Here is a 7,819-nt window from a genome sequence, read left to right as displayed (position 1 = left end):
TAAGGGAAAGGAATGATCAGGAACAGATTGGGGATAGAAGTCGCTAAAGGGTATGACAATAATCCCTTAGGACTGTAGGCTTTCAGTAATGCTGGAGTTCTTGTTCTTCACCTCCTCTGGCTCAGCCTGGCCACTGCCAAACCAGAGAAAGCAATCTGTTTGACTGACACAGATATTGATGATCTCTCTCAGCTTCTTATTGCCAATTGTTATGCCAGTTCTACAGCCTTCTGGAAATGCCTCCCTTACCACCCTCTTCTTCTCCTGCCCACTTCCTGGATCCCTCCCGGGCCCGGGATACCTAAATATCTAGTGATGATTCAGATGCCTAAATATCTAGGGGGAATTCAAAGAGAACCAGGGGATCTACCGTCAGACCCACAGGTCAGTCAATGTCCAAGATCAGGTTAATGATTCAAGTCAAATGTTTCAGGCAGGGCTCTTAAAATCAAAAGCCAAGGGCAAAGCCAAAGCCAAAACCAAAAGCTAAAGCAAAGCCAAAAGCCCAAAGGGTCCCTGTCAGGAGGCTGTCAGGGTATTTATAACCTCTGGCCAACTGCCTTTCCTCTTGTCCTCACGGCCTCTGGGAACATTCTGATGTCTCCAACTGTCTTCACCTGTCAATCAAGGTGGGACTCTCAACTTCCAGGGTTTGAATATGACAGTCTGCAAACTTGAAATTCAGTAGGCACTGGCATGCCTTTTGACAATTTAAAGGCAGGATTTAGTTAAAGCTATTTCTGTAAATGAGCTATTTCTGCTCAGACAGTTGGGGAATTGAAGTTGGACATTTTTGGCTTTCTTTTCATTCAGTAGACTTTGCCTTTGGACAGAGCAGGGTCCACTGCTTTTTCCCAACTGTGATATTTTCCCCAAAAAATACTACAGGTAAAAGTCCACTGAGACTATGAATTAGGCTTACTCCACTGTTAATAAATGGAGCTGGAATACATCAGATCTTTTCAAGGCTCAGGAGGTACACATTGCCTCTGATAAAAAGTTAGACTTGACCAATTCAGTTAAATGCCAGACCTAATCAAACCTTTCCTAAGGAACACAAAAGTGTGACAACTTAATTGTGGCTAGAATTAGGACCATAATGAGAAAACAATCATTCTCACTTAAGCACAAGCCTACCTAATCTACACAATTCCTTTATTAGGACTGCTGGGCAAAATTGAAAAACAACCATTCGTGATCAAAATTCTCTAGTTGATGAAACCAATTCAAATCCAGCAGTTGCAGGGCCCATAAAAAAAGAAGAAAAGAAAAGAAAGTCTCAGGCCAAGACAATAAATAATGCAGCAGACAACGGTTACTCATTAGTGACCTTCTTCAGGTAGGCTATCAAGTCTCCCTTCCCTCCCTTCTTCTTAGTGCCCTCAAAGATCATCTTTGTCCTCCAGATGTTCTTCTTGGGTTTCCAACTACTCCATCAGCGTGTTCTCTCTCGAGATGATGCCTTAGCTTTTGTTGGCATCCATGTACAAGAAGCCCAGGATCAGACCTGTCTTGTAGTCAAAGAGGCCTCTCAGATTGGGCCCCATCTTGTGCTTGACCCCCTTCTCCACCATGTGGCACTGGGCAAACTTCTGCACGAAGATCTTCTCGTCCTTCTCCACGTCTCCCCTGGTCACTTCTCAAGCACTCACTCCTTTGCTTACTGGCTCTGGGCCCTGGAAACGACTCAGGCTTTCTCCACCCAAGAACACACTGTACCAGCTTCTACGTCCCCATCTTCCCTCTTAAACAAATCCAAACCAACAGAGGATTCTCACGCTCTTAACAATCTCTCTCTAAAGAGACTTCAGAGTATCCTAGAGAGCCACCTAAACCATTCAGTCTGTCAAGGGTGACGCTAGGCAATGGTATTTTATAACCTACTTTATGGTGTCCTGGCACTTTCCAGTTGTTGTTAGCCTTTTCCATGGTCTCCCAGCAGAAAGAGGCTTTTGAAAATGATAAGGACAAAAAGGGCAACAGGAGTCAGTCATCAATCCTTTTATTTAGTAAAGGCACTTGCAAGTGGAGCAGGAAGTCAGTTGCTTAACTGGCTCACCAAGGGGACCTCAGAGTGGACTTTTATGGGATTCTGGGGGAATAGGGATGGCTTTAAGAAGAGAATTTCCACAAAAGGAGCAGTGACAGAAGGTGGGAGATTGGGGTACAGCCATTAGGGATTGGGTCATTTGAGCAAGCTGGCAGGAAGCAGAGGGCAGGAAGAGCCACTGGGGGTGGGTGCTGCAGGCTCTTGGCATAAATGGAACTGGCTTTAATCGGGAGGTCCCAGGAGTGGCTACACTGGTTGACTCTGGGTGTTGCCAGCCAATACTGGCATGTACCATAGCTGATATGGTCACCTCTGTTTCCCAAGTTATTTCGTCAATCCTTGGATAGAAAGGGAGCTCAACCAAATAATTAGTGAGAATATTGTTCTTTCCATTTTCACAAAAAGGCGGGCAAAATTATTTAGTGGACAGCTAGAAATTTGACTAAATGCCAGTTATGCTGCCTTCATGCAGATAAGGACTTTCAATTGGAAAAATATTTATTTCTTAACATTTTCTTTAAGAAACAGCAGGCCTTTATCTTCTCCCCTAGGCTCCTTCCAGCTCTAAATCTATCCTCTCATATTTTTCTTTGGACAAATCATTCACCTCTCTTTTCTTTTCTTTTCATTTCATTTCTTTTCTTTTCTTTTCTTTTCTTTTCTTTCTTTTTCCTTTCCTTTCCTTTCCTTTCCTTTCCTTTCCTTTCCTTTCCTTTCCTTTCCTTTCCTTTCCTTTCCTTTCCTTTCCTTTCCTTTCCTTTTCCTTTCCTTTCCTTTTCCTTTCTTTTATTTTCTTTTCTTTTTAAATCTTTACCTTGTCTTAGAATTGATACTAAAATACCAATTCCAAGACAGAAGAGGATTAAGGATAAGGCAATTGGAATCAAATGCCTTGCTCAGGGTCACCCAACTAGAAAGTGTCTGAAGCCAGATTTGAACTCCAAAGAGGAGTCTTCCTGACTTTATGTCCACCACTCTATCCACTGCACCATCTAGTTGCCCCAAAGTGAGTTTAGAGAAGTTTAAATTAAAGAAAATTCACACCCATCCAACTGGCAAAAAAATTCACGGGTAACCATGGTGGAAACATCCATTGTCTTATGGTCAACATAATGAACTAAGCTAGAAAACTTCTTAGACAAAAGACCTGCACAGTCTATCATAGGCTCATTCTGGAAGTCTTAGCCTTGTGGGAGGACTGGTGCCACTGGCCAGCTTTTGAGAACCCGATGTCACCCTCATGCTAAGATTAGTCATTAGAGTAGAACTCCAATGGATTGTTGAACTGGACAAAAAGCAAAACAAAACAAAAAAAAACCCTTTTAGTTGATGAGTGAAGTAGTAGTATCTGGATTTCATTATTACTGAACAAGATTCATTTAAGTTTTTAACATTTTTTTTTTACAAAAGTGATAATGCCTAATGTCATGGCTATATGTTGTCATTCAGTCATGCCCAACTCTTCATGACCTCATTTGAGGGTTCCTTGGCAGAGATACTAGAGTGGTTTGCCATTTTCTCCTCTAGTACATTTTACAAATGAAGAACTGAAGCAACTAGCTGGTTTCTGAGGACAAATTTGAACACATGAAGATGAACGTTACCAACTCCAGGTTTGGCATTCTACCCACTATTCCACCTAGCTGCTCCCATTTACAAGGCTGTGTAAATGGTGGAAATGTGTACATTTTTATTTTATTTTATTTTTTAAACCCTCACCTTCCGTCTTGGAATCAATACTGTGTATTGGCTCCAAGGCAGAAGAGTGGTCAGGGTGGGCAATGGGGGTCAAGTGACTTGCCCAGGGTCACCCAGCTGGGAAGTGTCTGAGGCCAGATTTGAAGCCAGGACCTCCCATCTTTAGGTCTGGCTTTCAATCCACTGAGCCACCCAGCTTCCCCCTACATTTTTTACATATTTGTATAAAGAGTTTCTCTACAGAATTTTAGAGTTCATGGGACCATAGGCTATCTCGCAACCCCTTTGCAAATTTTTCACTCAGAAACTTCTCTCTTCATTGCTTTCAGAGATCGTTCAGAGATTCTCTGTCCTCAGCTAGCTTGATGTCTCCAGAGCTTCTGACACTACTGATTTCCTTCTCCAACTCTCCTATCTCAGATTTCCCAACATGGCTTTCTAGTCTATTCTATCTGACCGCTTTTTCTTCATTGTCCTTCTTCCTCATGGTGAGTTTCCACAATGGCTCTGTTCTAAATTCTCTTTTCTTCTTTCTACATTCACTCTTTGTGGGCTCATCAGAACCCAAGATTCCAACCGGCTCTTCGTGGATGAGCCCCAAACGAGACATCTGGCCTGACTGCCCCTCCTATATCATCTCTCACTGCTGCCTGGTGCATAGTCAGCCTTCAATCAATAATTGTTGAGTTGGCTTGACCTGAGTCCATGGAGCTTTGTGACACTTAACCTTTGTTGCCTCAACTTCATCATCTGCAAAATTAGGATAATAACAGCACTTCTGTCCCAAGGTTGTTGTGAAGATGAAATGAAGTCACAATTGCAAAACACCTAACAGTGCCTTCTATGTGCTAAGCATTACGTAAATGTTAGTTAATATTATTTGGGCAGCTAGTTGGGTTATTGGTTAGATCACCAGGTCTAGAGTCAGGAAGATCTGAGTTCAAATCCAGCCGCAGACACTTATTATCTGTGGGACCCTGGGCAAGTCACTTAACCTGGCTGACCTCAGTTTCTTCAACTGTAAAATGAGATACAGAAGGAAATGCCAAAAACGCTCTAGTCTCTCTGGCAAGAAAATCCCAAATGGGGTCACAAAGAGAGTCAGGGATGACAGAAACTATTAAACAACAATAATAATTATTATTACTACTTTTGGGGAAAAAACTGAGTGTCATTAAATGCCCTTCAACGATTCTTCAACACAGCTTTCCAAGAGCCCTGCTGGATACAGAATGAAAATCAGCAAAGTCAGGAAATGTTATTTCAACAAAGAAAAATTGTGATTAAGATAATTTTTTTGTTTTGCTTTGTTTTAAACCCTTACCTTCTGTTTTACTAACAAATCTAAGACAGAAGGGCAAGGACTAGGCAAACAAGGTTAAATGACTTGTCCAGGATCACACATCTAGGAAGAATCTAAGGCCAGACTTGAACCCGTGTCCTTCCAACTCTAGGCCTGGGTTCTATCTCACCCCAAGGTAAAATTTTAATATCCCTTGCTCGTGAGCTATAGAAGTAGTCCATCCTGTACCTTCTAGTATTAGCTCAATTCCAGTTAATCCTCTGGGGATGCAAAGACAAAAATGAAATAGTTCCTGCCCTCAAGGAGCTTACACTGTCTCAGTGGAAACAATATTAGTATATATAAGGCATTGGCAGAGAATCAGAGAAATAGAGAAAGCCCGGGTCTCCGTGCCAGGGCTTGGGACTGGAGCTGGCTAAGGGGGCATCCAGCTGGTGTCACCAGGTAGTGAGATGGAGGTGAAGCTGCCCAGAGAAAGTGGCATCTTGTACATTTGGGCTTCCCTGTGGCAACACCTTCGTCACCCCACCCTAGCTGCAGTTCTGCTTCAGGGTCTGTATTGGCTAGAGATTCCTCCCAAAGGCAGCCAGTGTGGGGCTGACACATGAGTTTTTTCCACATTGGGGCTCTGGTGTGACCGAGAGGAGGATTAACTGGCACAGAGCCTGACGCATCATTGGATACTTAATAAATGCTTGTTGGTTGATGGAGTAATGAATTGATTTTTCCCAGGGCCTCTTTGGCTTTTGGGGAAAGAGTGTTTTACCTGGAGTCTGGAAGACTCAGACACTGATGAGCTCTGTGCTCCTGGACAAGTCACTCGACCTCTATCTACCTCAGTTTCCTCATCTGTAAAGTGAAAATAACGGCACCCGCTTCTCAGGCTGGGTGTGAAGGTAAAACGAGATAATCTTTGGAAGGTCCTCTGCAGACTTTAATGTGTCCAGTCAATGCTGGCTAACCAGATGTCCAGTCAAATTCCTTTGGGCATATCTTGGAGAATCTCCCTTTGTTCTTTACCCAACTATCTCCGCCCTCCGACCTTATAGATAATAGTTGTGGCAGAAACCTTGAAGACTAGATGGTCCAACCCATTCGTTTTGATGTAGAAACAAGTCTAGAAAAGGAAAGAGACTTGTCCAAGGTCATAGAGTAACACAGACAAGGGCTCCAGCCATGATGTTTGTAGCAGCACCTTCTCAGGCCAGGCTACAGTTTTATCAGTTATAAAAAAAAGAAGCAACTTTATCTTTTGGGTCCATGGGCAAGGGAAAGGAAAAGAAAGGCTACCAATGAACGAAGTATCTTTTTCTAATTCCTTTTTTAATTTATTTTGTTAAATATTTCCCAATTTCATTAAAAAATGTTAACTTTCACGTTTAAACATTTTGAGTTCCAATGTTCTCCCTCCCTCCTGTCCTTCCCCTCCCTTTGAGAAGTCCTGCAATATGATTCCCAGCATACATGCGAAGTCATACATATTAGCCATGTTGAAAATGAAAACATACAAGCAGACAAGGAAAACAAAGAAAGTGAAAAAAGTCAGCTTCGATCTGCGCTCGGAGATCATCAGTTTTCTCTCTGGAGGTGGAGATCATTTTTCATTCCGGGTCCTTTGGAATTGCCTTGGATCATTGTCTTGCCTGGAGTAGCTAAGTCTTTCCCAGACGACCATCACGCTGACATATTACTGTTAATGTGCACAGAGATCTCGCCGTTCTTCTCACTCGGTTTTGCATCAGTTCATATAAATCTTCCCAGCTTTTTTCCAAAACCAGCCCTTTCATCATTTTTACAGCATAATAATATTCCATCACAATTTTATATCACTTGTTCAGCCCTTCCTCAAGGGATGAAAATTCTCTCAGTTCTTAATTCTTTACCACCCCAAAAAGAACAAAGCAAAGTATTTTGATTAAAATCTAGACTCAGCACACAGTCAGCTATAAAAGTGCTGCAGATTGTGAGAACCTGGCGAATTCCTTACCTCCATCCTCTGCCTCCTTCTCTCATTAGAACTTGTTCTCTCTCTAAAGGGAAATGAATATGCTTTTCCAGTCTTTATTAACTGAGTCTGGGTTCTGTTTTGCCATTTGCTTTAAAAAAAAGTTGACTTCACTAAGATTATGTGATCATTATTACTATATCAGGGATGGGCAAACTACAATCCAAGGGCCAGATGCGGCCCCCCGAAATGGTCTATCCTGCCACACGACATTATTCCTAATCTGAAGAATACAAGGAGTAGGATACAATACAATGAAACTTCGAAAGATGTGCCTTAGAAACTGACAAATAAGCATTTCCTTTCCTTTGGCCCCTCTTTAAAAAGTTTGCCCATCCCTGGACTGTATTGATCAGTGTACCCACGGGGTTAAATGCGACTGACATGCTGGCGTACAGGGAGGCGGGAAGGGAGGAAGGGAGAGACAGTCGAAGAGAAGAAAGAGGGAGAGAAAGAGAAGGAGATGGAGAAAGAGAGATAGAGAGGGTGAGAGAAAGAAGGGAGATGGAAAGAGTGAGAGGCAGAAAAAGAGAGAAAGAGAGAGACTGGAAGAGACAAAGCAAAAGAGGGAAAGAGAGATGGAGAGGGAGAGGTTTTCACAATAGCTGGGAACATTCCCAGCATGGGGGTCCAGAGCTAAACTAAAACAAGGTTTAGTGACTTTTATCTTTCCCTGGATTTCAATGACTAGAAGGAAGAGGGAGGCCAATAAGACTTAAGACAATTCTACCTCATTTAAATCCAATTTATGAGTGAGTCAAAA

General features: G+C 42.5%; 1 pseudogene; it reads right to left on the bottom strand.

The window, feature by feature from the left end:
• Nucleotides 1-1,262: 1,262 nt before the first annotated feature.
• Nucleotides 1,263-4,358, bottom strand: LOC123246854 (annotated as a pseudogene).
• Nucleotides 4,359-7,819: the final 3,461 nt, after the last annotated feature.

The sequence above is a fragment of the Gracilinanus agilis genome, chromosome 4 (assembly GCF_016433145.1).
Source record: "Gracilinanus agilis isolate LMUSP501 chromosome 4, AgileGrace, whole genome shotgun sequence".
Classification (NCBI taxonomy): domain Eukaryota; kingdom Metazoa; phylum Chordata; class Mammalia; order Didelphimorphia; family Didelphidae; genus Gracilinanus; species Gracilinanus agilis.
This window is presented reverse-complemented; position numbering and strand designations above follow the sequence as displayed.